General features: G+C 37.5%; 1 protein-coding gene and 1 long non-coding RNA gene across 3 annotated transcripts in view; one reads left to right on the forward strand and one right to left on the reverse strand.

The window, feature by feature from the left end:
- Positions 1-12745, forward strand: part of ndst3 (N-deacetylase/N-sulfotransferase (heparan glucosaminyl) 3) — a 70018-nt gene that overhangs the window by 30419 nt on the left and 26854 nt on the right. The gene's annotated exons all lie outside the window — the stretch shown is intronic.
- Positions 3961-5115, reverse strand: LOC131549092 (uncharacterized). The gene is made up of 3 exons (XR_009273335.1): positions 4796-5115; positions 4325-4389; positions 3961-4233 (listed from the first exon to the last, which is right to left on the reverse strand). It is a non-coding gene; the product is annotated as an uncharacterized LOC131549092 (long non-coding RNA).

Genomic DNA, 12745 nt, shown 5'->3' on the forward strand with positions numbered 1-12745 from the left:
TTAGCCTAATATGTTTTTTTTACTGTGGGTGTGTTTGTGTTTAACTGTTTTGCAACATCTGTGTTTAACAACATCTTAACTACATTTTTTCAGCTGCAACAAGCTACTTTTTTCTGTCAAGTACAGTAGTAATGTAGTGTAACAAAACAGTATATTACTATATATCACATTGTTGAGACAATAATCATACACATTCTCCTATAAAAGCTGTCCACAATGTCCTCTCTTTCATTTGTAGCTTTGGAGTTAGATATACTTTAGTGATTCACTTTGTTCAAATGATTCATGAAATGAACTGATGAAACCTCTGCTCGTGGTATCTCTGGTGGTATTTTCTGTGTTTTTATAGCAAAATATTGCATTTAACAGTACTGTTCATTTCTCAAAATTTCCGTATGCATTTTTTCAGGTTTTTCATATTTGTCGTCCTTTCCTATCAAAGTGCTTGCTACGGCTGCGAAAACGCAGAAAATCGAACCTGGCCCGATTAATTTTTTTTATATGATAGACGAAAGTTTCAGAGGCAGTGTGTGAACATGATTGATACAACATGAGGTTATATTTATTTTTTAACGTGCAAAAATTTCGGATGAGAATTTCTGACTGTGCAAAGACCTTAAATTGAACTGTTCAAGTTTAATAATGTTTGAATAACTTTAAACATGAAAAGTCTATTCAAAAAAACATTGTTTTTGCCGCAGACCCAGACTTTCTATCTTAAGATATACATCATAAAAATGATAATTAGTTTATAATGAATAAATAAAGTAGAATAAATATTAATCATTTAACTGTTTATTGTGTGAAAATGAACAGAAAATAGAAATACCTCTGAGATTAAATTATTTAACTACTTTAAAATCACAGCATGATACTCTTTTAAAATAGTGCCCTCAACACTGGTGTTTATTGCTCTGTGTGTATGAGGGTCAGGTTTTGCCTATATTATGCAATCCAAATGTCCCCACAAGGATAGTAAATCCTGAAATCAACTACATTTTGGGAGCAGCCAGCAGTGCCTGTAAGGAAAAAAGCACAATAAATATACTAAATAACATCTTAATTAAGATTTATGTGATGGTTATGTGATTTGTAGGTTTATGTGATGGATAGGAGATATAGGAGGAAAATATCATTAGCTCGGTATAAAAAAAATAGATGCCAGTGGAAAGTCTACACCATTATAGGAAAAACAAATGTGTATGTGTGTGAGTTATATCTCTCTCTAGAAGTCTAGATGTAACAGAAGTAGCGACGCATCCTTTTTTCAATATTGTGACGCACATCTGAGTAAAGCAGATTATTTAAAAGAAAAATGTAGGATAGGGTTTTGGTTCAGTTCATTGTTGCTGATTGGATGTGGGCAGGCTTAATGTGATCTTAAAAAAATGAAACATATGCATGGATGAAACATTTTCAATAAGATCAACATGCATTTAGAAAATAGATTCCATTTCATGCTGACTTTAATACATTTTCCTCTCTCAGAGCTGCCATAAGGATCTGTTCATAGTCAATGACAATCAACAAACTGCACACTTCAAAAATTTCCCAGGAAAAATCTCCTACATGAGTGACCAAGGTCAAGCAGTTAGCATGCGCTTGACTCTGGGCGCTGAGTTAAACAGACTAGTGTCTGTCAGCTCAGAGGGCAGAGACTGTGAGAGTCGAGCTGACAGAGAATTTTAATGGGCCACGAGCAGAAGTTTGATAATCTAGAGTAGACAGCTTTGATTTGCCTTTATTGGTTTGGGGGTTTGATTAAATCAGAGAGCTGTGCAGCTAAGCTAACAGACGAGTGTACATGAGAGGATGGAGAATGTGGGCGGCTGTGTGTGTGTGTGTGTGTGCGTGTGTGTGTGTACACGAACATCCTCTTGAGGGGAATTCTGTGGATTACTGGATCCTCATGATATGGAAGTTAAATCTTAGAATTCACCTCAAAATACAGTTATCGACTCAGCTGTTCTTTAGATGTCTGTTATCTCACCTATCTGATTTTAATTAGTTAGCCCAGAGAAATTTAAAAATGAAAATGGATTTTTCATAAAAATCATAAAGTCTCGAATCAATAGCTCTGAGGTAGCTCTGTGTAACTCTGAAGATAAGTGTGAATGAGCACACCAGCTATAAAAATGTGTGTGCGTCTGTGTCTGGGAAATGGAATTTTTGGTTATTTTGTCTACTCAAGCACTCAGCAGATAAATTAATGCAGTACTAACCGAGTACTAAATGTTTGTCTATATACATATATGCATCACAGTGTGTTCTAACCAGTTATGACATACAACGAGCTTTCTCTTCAGTGTATTTCTGAGGGTTTTTTTGGTCATATTCAGCCACAATTATGACAAGCAGCAATCAATACGATGTATGGAAAATTCAACTTTGCCACCACAAAAATAAATTAATGCAGCCTTCTTTTAGAAACATTAAAAAATCTTACCCAAATTTCAAGGTTACACCGTGGACAACCTGGAAAATTAATGACAAATTTTTCACTTCTGGAAAACACATGAAAAATCATATCATGTAAAATAAAAATTTATGTTGTCCTGGAAAAGTGTTACCAAAAAAATGTAATTGTGTTTTTCTTTAGCCAAGAACGAACAGTTTACCACTGGCCCAAAACAATTTCCCAACATCCTGTTCAGTTGTCAGCTTTTAGAGCGCAATGGCCAAGTTATTCAGATTCATCTCACTTTTCATTTTACAGCAATGTTTACTTAGTGTAGCTGACATAAAAATGTCTATATGTATGTATATACAGTGCCGTGAAAAGGTTTTTGTCCCCTTCCAGTTTTTTAAATTTTTTTGCATTTTTGTCACTTATAAGATTCAGATCATCAAACAAATTTTAATATTACACAAAGATAATGCAAGTAGAAAATGCAGTTTTTAAATGATGATTTCATTTATTAAGGGAAAAAAGCTGTCCAGACCTACCTGGCCCTACGTGAAAAATTAATTGCCCCCTACTGTTAAATCAAAGATTTAAAGAACTGTGATTAAACACATTATTTTAGAAAGCTGAGTTAAATTTCACTTGCCAGACCCAGGCCTGATTACTTCCAGACCTATTGAATCAAAAAATCACTTAAATAGAACCTGTCTGACAAAGTAAAGCATGCTACCGTCTTTCGGATGAGACATTAAACCGAGGTCCTGACTCTCTGTGGTCATTAAAAATCCCACGACACTCATTGTAAAGAGCAGGGGTGTAACCCCGGTGTCCTGGCCAAATTCCCTCCACTGGCCCTTGTCAATCATGGCTTCCCAATAATCCCCATCCACTTGATTGGCTCTATCTCTCTCTCCTCTCCACCTGTAGCTGGTGTGTGGTGAGCGCACTGGCGCCGTTGTCCTGTGGCTGCCGTCGCATCATCCAAGTGGATGCTGCACACTGGTGGTGGTTGAGGAGAGACCCCCCCAACATGATTGTAAAGCGCTTTGGGTGTATTGCAATACACATTAAAAAGCGCGATATAAATGCGTCATTCATTCATTCATTCATGCTTAAAGAGCATCACATCATGCCATGATATAAAGACATTCAAGAACAGATGAGAAACAAAATAGTTGAAGTTATCAGTCTGGAAAGGGTTATAAAGCCATTTCTAAGGCTTTGTGACTCCAGCAAACCACGGTCAGAGCCATTATCCACAAATGGAGAAAACGTGAAACAGAATCCAGGAGGTCATAAAAGAACCCACACTGTTAGACATTTCAAAGGGTTTTTACAGTAACGTACAGTAAGTTACTGTAAATAAGATTCACAGTTGAAAACTGTGCTGTTTTACAGTAAATTACTGTAAATAAAATCCAATTAATCAGTATACTACTGTAATTCATTCATTTTAATATAGATTTTATTAGATTTTATAATTTTTATATATATAATTCATTTTATTTTTACTCTACATAGGTACTACTGGCATTTAATTAAAACAGACACAATAATTACAAAATATAAAATTCTTTATTTAAAACATTGCATGTATAACACTTAAAAATACAGACTTCCAATGCTGGAACAGTGCATCTTCACCATTTCTCCTGTCTTAGGACGTTTTGCAGTGCATTATGTTGTGTCCTCTGGATTCATCCTTACAAAGAATATTTAGGCAACAGAAACATAATGGGGGGGGAAAGACAAGCAGCCAAAGAATACATAGCTATCTGCAAAACCCAGGTGCTGCTCCATCCACTTTGTTAGTCACAGAAATGTCTTCTCTGAAAAACAACAAGTATAAATAGCACACTTTTAAAAGGAAAACCTCATATAGAATACACAAACCTCTCAAAAACATAGCTGTTCTCTTACCATGAATTATCAGTCTCAGGGTGGCTGGCATGTCCATGTCTTTCTTGATGCTTCATTGCAGTTGCCTTTAAAACACAAATACAAAAAATGCAGTAAATCTTAAATTCCATTAAAAACTATAACAAACTAATTCTAAAACTAGAAAGGCAGCTAGCCATAAAACTAGTTTAACCTAGCTAACATACGATTTTATTTTCTCAATGGGCTACTGGCCAACAACTACTAACACCTGAACTAAATTTCACATTAGTTAACCTAATGTTAATATAAGATAAGTGTTGCTCATTAAAAATAATTTTAATTCGGTAACTTAATTCAATAAGATGACAAAAGTCGTTTGAAACAACAGCGCAGTTTACCATGGTAAAGTTCTGTAACCGCCATGTTGACGAGTAAATGTTACTAATGTTAGGTAAACTGGTGTGCAAAAATCTGACACAAACACACAGACAAACGTATATATATTTTTACCTTGCTTGCTGGTCTCATTCTCTCATAAGGTGCATCGACACACAGTGCAGATGTTTTCCGGAGCTCTTCCACTCTCGCGGGTTCATCCCTGGGGAAAACCCGTCCGTGACTTCCTCGCGCCGTGCCACTCGACAACAGACAACATAGAACCCATTATATATACTATCTACTAGGGGTGTGCAGCGGAGCCATTATTTGTATCTGTATCTGTGACAATCTCATTATTTGTATCTGTATATGTATTCGTATAGATCCGGAAGTGGGCGTGGCTTAAACCAGAAGTTCATCAAATTACTTGAAAATACCATTTTAAATGCAAATCTGTTCAATTCGTAATTTTCATTTAACAAATATGCCTTGTATAACTAAAGAAAGTATTATTTTTTTATTAAAATTATAAGTTTGTAAATATCTTCTATTTAAAACTTTATCAAAAAATAAAAATAACTTTATTCTTCTTATTTTTCTTATTCACGAAAAGGGCTAATGTAATGCGTTTTTACAGTTGGATTTCGAAAAGGTTTGAAGTTAGGACAGTTTTTAGGATATTTCTGTCGAGTTGATATAACTCCAGACAAAGCTCTGATTTCTGAGAGAACCATAGACCCCAACACTGCTATTGATTTGCGCTAATATAGACTATAGTTTACACTCATTCACTTTACACATCCAGGCCCATAGCCATCTATGAGGTCCAGACCTCTGTAAATGTTTTATGTTCAAAAATAAAATTTGAAAACATATGAAAAATTATTTAAAATGATGTATAAATTCGCTGAATAAATTCATGTGGCTTAAGCCTAGTTTATACTCGACGCGTCCGCAAGTTCGCTTGGGTGCGCGCGCCAAATATGACGTCATCGCGGTGTTAGCGGAAGTTCGCATTGGGTGAGCGCGACCTCATTTCGCGTGGCGGTGTGCATGACATTTTTTGAGACTCGAGCGAACAGTTCGCGCGGCGCCGCAGTCAACATGAACAGCTTATTTCTTTGTAATTTTTATAATAGTTTTAAAATAATTATTCAAATGCCTGTAGCACTGTAACTATAGCAAAGTATTCTATGCACCACAAAACAATTTGTCTGTAATATATTGTATTCAGAATAAAACAATATTTATCAACATTGCTCTTTTGAACTGTTATATCTTCTCATTTTATATAACATAACAAAGACATCACATGGGTTGATCTATGGCAAAGTACATTTTGCAGTCCCTAACCTTTATAGAAGTGTTACATTTGCAAAACACTAGGTTTCAACTTATATACATTATAACATTAATCTGGTATTTGAACAGTTACACCTACTTGAGCCTCAACGTGGCAATATTTTTGTCTAACTTGTACTCTAATAATGTGGTCTAATTTGAAATGTTAGAATAAGAAATAAGACATCCTGTAAATTCCAACACTGTCGAATAACCCACATACCGTTAGCTATACTGCAATATGTAGAAATGTGTCTGCATTATGCACAGAAATGAAAGAGTGAACAAAAAGTTTGATGTAAAATTTTATTAAATCAACAAACAATAGTCCATCTTGAATGATCTGATGTAATTCAGGTAAAATTCCTACTTCTCTTCTACTTCCTGCGGATTTAAAGGACGATTTCGTTTGTGCGCCCCCTGTCGTTTCAAAGAATATCTCAACGGCGAACGTGTCAAGTATAAACGCCTCGTCCGTTTGGGGAGGTGCGCGCGCAGTCAGCGGAGGCTCGCGAAGCGGAGCCAGGCGCGAGTATAAACGAGGCTTTACTCGCAGCAGCTGCGAAACACAGGAGTAAAGGAGCTTGGCGCAAGTGCAGCCTCCACTTCCAGATCTAGATATTATAAGCATCGCTGGACTTGTTTTAATGCTAATGTAATAAAGTAATTAGGCCATTAATAAAGTGGGAAGATGAAAGTTGAGGTTAGAGATTCTGTGTCCTATTTGCAAAATACAAGATTAAAATTTATTTTGGTGCATTTTTAAGGAGATTGGTTGTGTTTGTTTTTTGTAGAAATATCTGGCAACACTACTTCGCTGGCACTGACAGGCAGCAATCAAAAAAGGAGCGCACGGATAGTTTATTGCTGAGGAGACCACATTCATTAGACAAACGCAATGATCACCATGATATTATCTGTACGAAACTGTGTCGAACACTAACAAAGCGGTACTAGCCATTAGTATTGCACAAATCTTAACAACCGCAGACCTCACTAATGTAGTGCTGTTCCAGAAAACATGTGATTGTGTCTGCCGAATATTTTTTCTGTTATTCGGATAAATCTGTTATTCGTTTTGAAGCCATTATCCGTGCCTTTCCGAATAAGGTATTCGGCTTCGGGCACATCCCTACTATCTACAGTGGATGCGGACAGTAAACTGATGCCCCGGTATATTTCTGACGCACAGATGTACTCAACCCATTCTCACACCCAACTCGTCACATATTGAAGCTTGGACAGGACCACTTGGCATCATTTTTCGACTTGCAGGGTCCTCTGTTGTTTTCAGTTGTTTGTCTTATTTTAATGGTTTGCATGCATTTGTAAAAAATAACCCCAACCCTACCCTAAACCTACCCACCTTTGAACAATATAAAACATGTAACAGGCAAATATAAGTGCAGTATTTATTGCAAAAACTGACTATAAACAAGCAGTATAAAAGCATTACAAACAAGTCGTGTTGCATTCCAAGTCTTCTGAAGCCATACGAAGTCTTTATGAGAAGAAGAGAGTAAAACATAAGGTTTTAATTGCTGAAAATGATCCCGCTCTGTTAACATGCTCATTCAAAAGCATACTCCAGTCCCGTATGGAAGGCCGTTGGGGCCAAAACGTGTGGATTAATGCGTTAACATGTAAATACGCGTTAACACGCGATTTACATGTTAACGCGTAATTGCGTGTTAACGTGTCATTTTGTGCAGGCATTGAGCTTTAGCACCATCTACTGGTGGTTTTTAATGAATTTTAATTCAATGTCTTTTCAGGCATAAGTAGGCTACAACTACATATAATAGTAACAGCACAACTGGTATTCAAGTATTTTTAAATTATAACTGTTCAACCCCTGAAAATCAACAAAAGAGCAATGATATGCAAGTATGTAAATGTAAATGTACATAGGGAGTCTGTTGTCTCCTTCACTTAAAATATTAAAGCACATGTATTGAGTCTACTTCAATCTAGGAACTAAACTTGTGTATGGCTGGAACCACTTCTTTTCTTGTATATAATACACATACACCTTAGCAATTGAGAGCAGTTCTTTGCTGAAGATGGAGCAGGCAGTGCTGTTGACTTCAAGACCTCATAGTGTTCAAACTTGTAATGAAAACAAATGAGAGATGTATACCATAGATTAGCTTGTGTTAATGAGCCGCTGTTTTAAATATAAATAAGGTCTTTTGTTGCTATAATGTCCTATATTTTGTCACCCCTTCTCAGATGGTTATAGTGCCTGACACACCACTGGGTAGAATTTGAAATACATTAAAAAGATATATCTAATACCTTAAAATTACTTGATAACATTGGACACACTAATTTCATGCAATAAATCAATAATTACTAAACCCCAATGCCCCAGGAAAAGTAATATTTTGGTTATGTTTTTGTCACCAACTAATTGAGATATTTAACAGCTATTAAGTATCTTCACTTAATAATTGAACAAGTCATCCAATCCCTACCTTGATCCACATGTGACAAGGAATGTGCCCTCCATTATATGGTGCATAGACATGGTGAATAATCAAAGGACACACGCAAAGAAATTAATCAAGAGTGGCTTGTATTAGTAATAACTGAAATCAGACAGATGAAATATAATTTGACATATAATAATACAATTTGTGAAAATGTAAAATCATACATTGAAGGTAGTATCAACAAGGAAATTAAATATATTTTAATATTAAAATACAGAACATGAGACTATGTTTCCCCTGGCTCTTCCGTGTGCCCTTCCGTGAATGTCCCTGGCACGTGATGGTTGCTTTAAGTAAACTCACGGTATGCTCAGTGTACTACTTGGGTCACAACAACATGAATAATTCAAATAAAATGAAAGGGTGATGCCACGTTGACATTGCCTGTCGTAACGGCTTGTAATCCTTTTTATGAATATTAATGTGCTGATGCGCATCTTCCTTTTATTTTAATTATTCATAAGATTGTGAATGAGCACTTACCTAATGATTACGTTGAGCCTACTTCATCTGGCGCATCTACCATTTAGGTATGCGTTAACATGTAATTGCGTTAACGCATAGTTTACACGTTAACACGGAAATCGCGCATTAACACATAAATACTTGTTAACGCGTTAGTACCACACGTTTTGGCCCCAACGGCCTTCCATAGTCCAGCAGCATGACGCAATCTATCACAAGACACACAAGATCCAATAGCATTTCACAACCAAGGCTGACGTAAGGCTTCTTCTGGCAGCATTTTTTGAATTTGTGCACAGACTGCAGCATACAGGATGAGCTTAACGGCAGACGGAGACGGCGATCGCGTCTATTCCTCTCACAAATCAATCTTTTGCCTCGGAAGACTTGGAACATTCATATTTTTTGAATAAATTATGACGGTAGTTGTATCTGCCTGTTATATCTTGTGTTTTATTGACAAATGGTAGGTTTAGAGGCAGGGGTTGGGTTATGTGCTCATAAATGTGTAAATAATGTAATATAAATAAAACTGTTGTGGCTGTTTACATTGAAAAATCACAATCCCACAATATATGCAATAATGGCAATGTTATTACCTAATATATAATTTAATTATGACGATAAAATTCCCAGTATGGCATCGGCATATTGACGCTAAGGGTTTCCTATTTAAAGCAACGAAGGATCCTGCAATTCGAAAAATTACGATAAGGGGTACCGTGAGCATCAAAAAGCGACACCAAGTGGTCCTGACCAAGCTTCAATATGTGACGAGTTGGGAGTGAGAAAGGGTTGATGTACACGACACGAAGTACAAACGGATTTTCCAGTCATTACAAGCGATGTAACACGTCCAGTGTAGTCAGTCCCAAGCTGTTGCGGCGTTATAGACACGGTGCAGGGCAAATTGTGTCAATCCAAATGTAAGAAATGAGGAAAATAAAACGACCTCAATAGAATGGCGCCAAAGAGACCGTTACAGCAAATACAGTAGTATACAGCCATTTTAAAAAATACAGTAAGTCTCTGTATATGGGGTCTGACGTCACAGAAAATTCCCATGATGCAAAGGGTATTACAGTTATTTACTGTAAAGGAAATTTGCAGTATTATACTGGGTGATATACAGTGATATACTGTGGAAATTACCGAAATGTCTAACAGTGCAGAACAACATCTAAAGAACTGCAGGTCTCACTTGCCTCAATTAAGGTCAGTGTTCATGATTCAACAATAAGAAAGAGACTGGGCAAAAACGGCATCCATGGGAGAGTTTCAAGGCAAAAGCCACTGCTGACCAAAAAGAACACAAAGGCTCGTCTCACATTTGCCAAAAAATATCTTGATTATCCCTAAGACTTTTGGGCAAATATTCTGTGGACTGATGAGACAAAAGTTGAACTTTTTGGAAGGTGTGTGTCCCGTTACATCTGGCGTAAAACCAACACAGCAATTCATAAAAAGAACATCATACCAACAGTCAAACATGGTGGTGGTAGTGTGATGGTCTGAGGCTGCTTTGCAGCTTCAGAACCTGGATGACTTGCCATAATTGATGGAACCATGAATTCTGCACTCTATCAGAAAATCCTGAAGGAGAATGTCCGGCCATTAGTTTGTGAAGTCAAGCTCAAGCGCACTTGGGTTATGCAGTAGAACAATGATCCCAAACACACCAGCAAGTCCACCTCTGAATGTCTCAAGAAAAACAAAATTAAGGTTTTGGAGTGGCCAAGTCAAAGTCCGAACTTAAATCCAACTGAGATGATGTGGCAAACAGTCCTTTCATGCTCGAAAACCCTCCAATGTGGCTGAATTAAAACAATTCTGCAAAGAAGAGTGGGCCAAAATTCCTCCACAACAATGTGAAAGACTCATTGCCAGTTATCGCAAACACTTGATTGCAGTAGTTGCTGCAAAGGGTGGCACAACCAGTTGTTAGATTTAAGGGCAATTACTTTTTCACGAAGTCCCAGGCAGGTTTGGACAGCTTTTTTCCCTTAATAAATAAAATCATCATTCAAAACTGCATTTTGTATTTACTCGTGTTAACTCTGTGTAATATTAAAATTTGTTTGATGATCTGAATCATTCAAGTGTGACAAATATGCAAAATGAAAAATAACAGGAAGGAGGCAAAAACTTTTTCACACCACTGTGTGTATATATATATATATATATATACAGTGAGGAAAATAAGTATTTGAACACCCTGCTATTTTGCAAGTTCTCCCACTTAGAAATCATGGAGGGTCTGAAATTGTCATCGTAGGTGCATGTCCACTGTGAGAGACATAATCTAAAAAAAAATCCAGAAATCACAATGTATGATTTTTTAACCATTTATTTGTATGATACAGCTGTAAATAAGTATTTGAACACCTGAGAAAATCAATGTTAATATTTGGTACAGTAGCCTTTGTTTGCAATTACAGAGGTCAAACGTTTCCTGTAGTTTTTCACCAGGTTTGCACACACTGCAGGAGGGATTTTGGCCCACTCCTCCACACAGATCTTCTCTAGATCAGTCAGGTTTCTGGCCTGTCGCTGAGAAACACAGAGTTTGAGCTCCCTCAAAGATTCTCTATTGGGTTTAGGTCTGGAGACTGGCTAGGCCACGCCAGAACCTTGATATGCTTCTTACAGAGCCACTCCTTGGTTATCCTGGCTGTGTGCTTGGTCATTGTCATGTTGGAAGACCCAGCCTCGACCCATCTTCAATGCTCTAACTGAGGAAAGGCGGTTGTTCCCCAAAATCTCGCAATACATGGCCCCGGTCATCCTCTCCTTAATACAGTGCAGTCGCCCTGTCCCATGTGCAGAAAAACACCCCAAAGCATGATGCTACCACCCCATGCTTCACAGTAGGGATGGTGTTCTTGGGATGGTACTCATCATTCTTCTTCCTCCAAACACGTTTAGTGGAATTATGACCAAAAAGTTATATTTTGGTCTCATCTGACCACATGACTTTCTCCCATGACTCCTCTGGATCATCCAAATGGTCATTGGCAAACTTAAGTCGGGCCTGGACATGTGCTGGTTTAAGCAGGGGAACCTTCCGTGCCATGCATGATTTCAAACCATGATGTCTTAGTGTATTACCAACAGTAACCTTGGAAACGGTGGTCCCTGCTCTTTTCAGGTCATTGACCAGCTCCTCCCGTGTAGTTCTGGGCTGATTTCTCACCTTTCTTAGGATCATTGAGACCCCACGAGGTGAGATCTTGCATGGAGCCCCAGTCCGAGGGAGATTGACAGTCATGTTTAGCTTCTTCCATTTTCTAATGATTGCTCCAACAGTGGACCTTTTTCACCAAGCTGCTTGGCAATTTCCCGTAGCCCTTTCCAGCCTTGTGGAGGTGTACAATTTTGTCTCTAGTGTCTTTGGACAGCTCTTTGGTCTTGGCCATGTTAGTAGTTGGATTCTTACTGATTGTATGGGGTGGACAGGTGTCTTTATGCAGCTAACGACCTCAAACAGGTGCATCTAATTTAGGATAATAAATGGAGTGGAGGTGGACATTTTAAAGGCAGACTAACAGATCTTTGAGGGTCAGAATTCTAGCTGATAGACAGGTGTTCAAATACTTATTTGCAGCTGTATCATACAAATAAATAGTTAAAAATCATACATTGTGATTTCTGGATTTTTTTTAGATTATGTCTCTCACAGTGGACATGCACCTCGATGACAATTTCAGACCCTCCATGATTTCTAAGTGGGAGAACTTGCAAAATAGCAGGGTGTTCAAATACTTATTTTCCTCACTGTATA

The sequence above is a fragment of the Onychostoma macrolepis genome, chromosome 01, assembly GCF_012432095.1.
Source record: "Onychostoma macrolepis isolate SWU-2019 chromosome 01, ASM1243209v1, whole genome shotgun sequence".
Classification (NCBI taxonomy): Eukaryota; Metazoa; Chordata; class Actinopteri; order Cypriniformes; family Cyprinidae; genus Onychostoma; species Onychostoma macrolepis.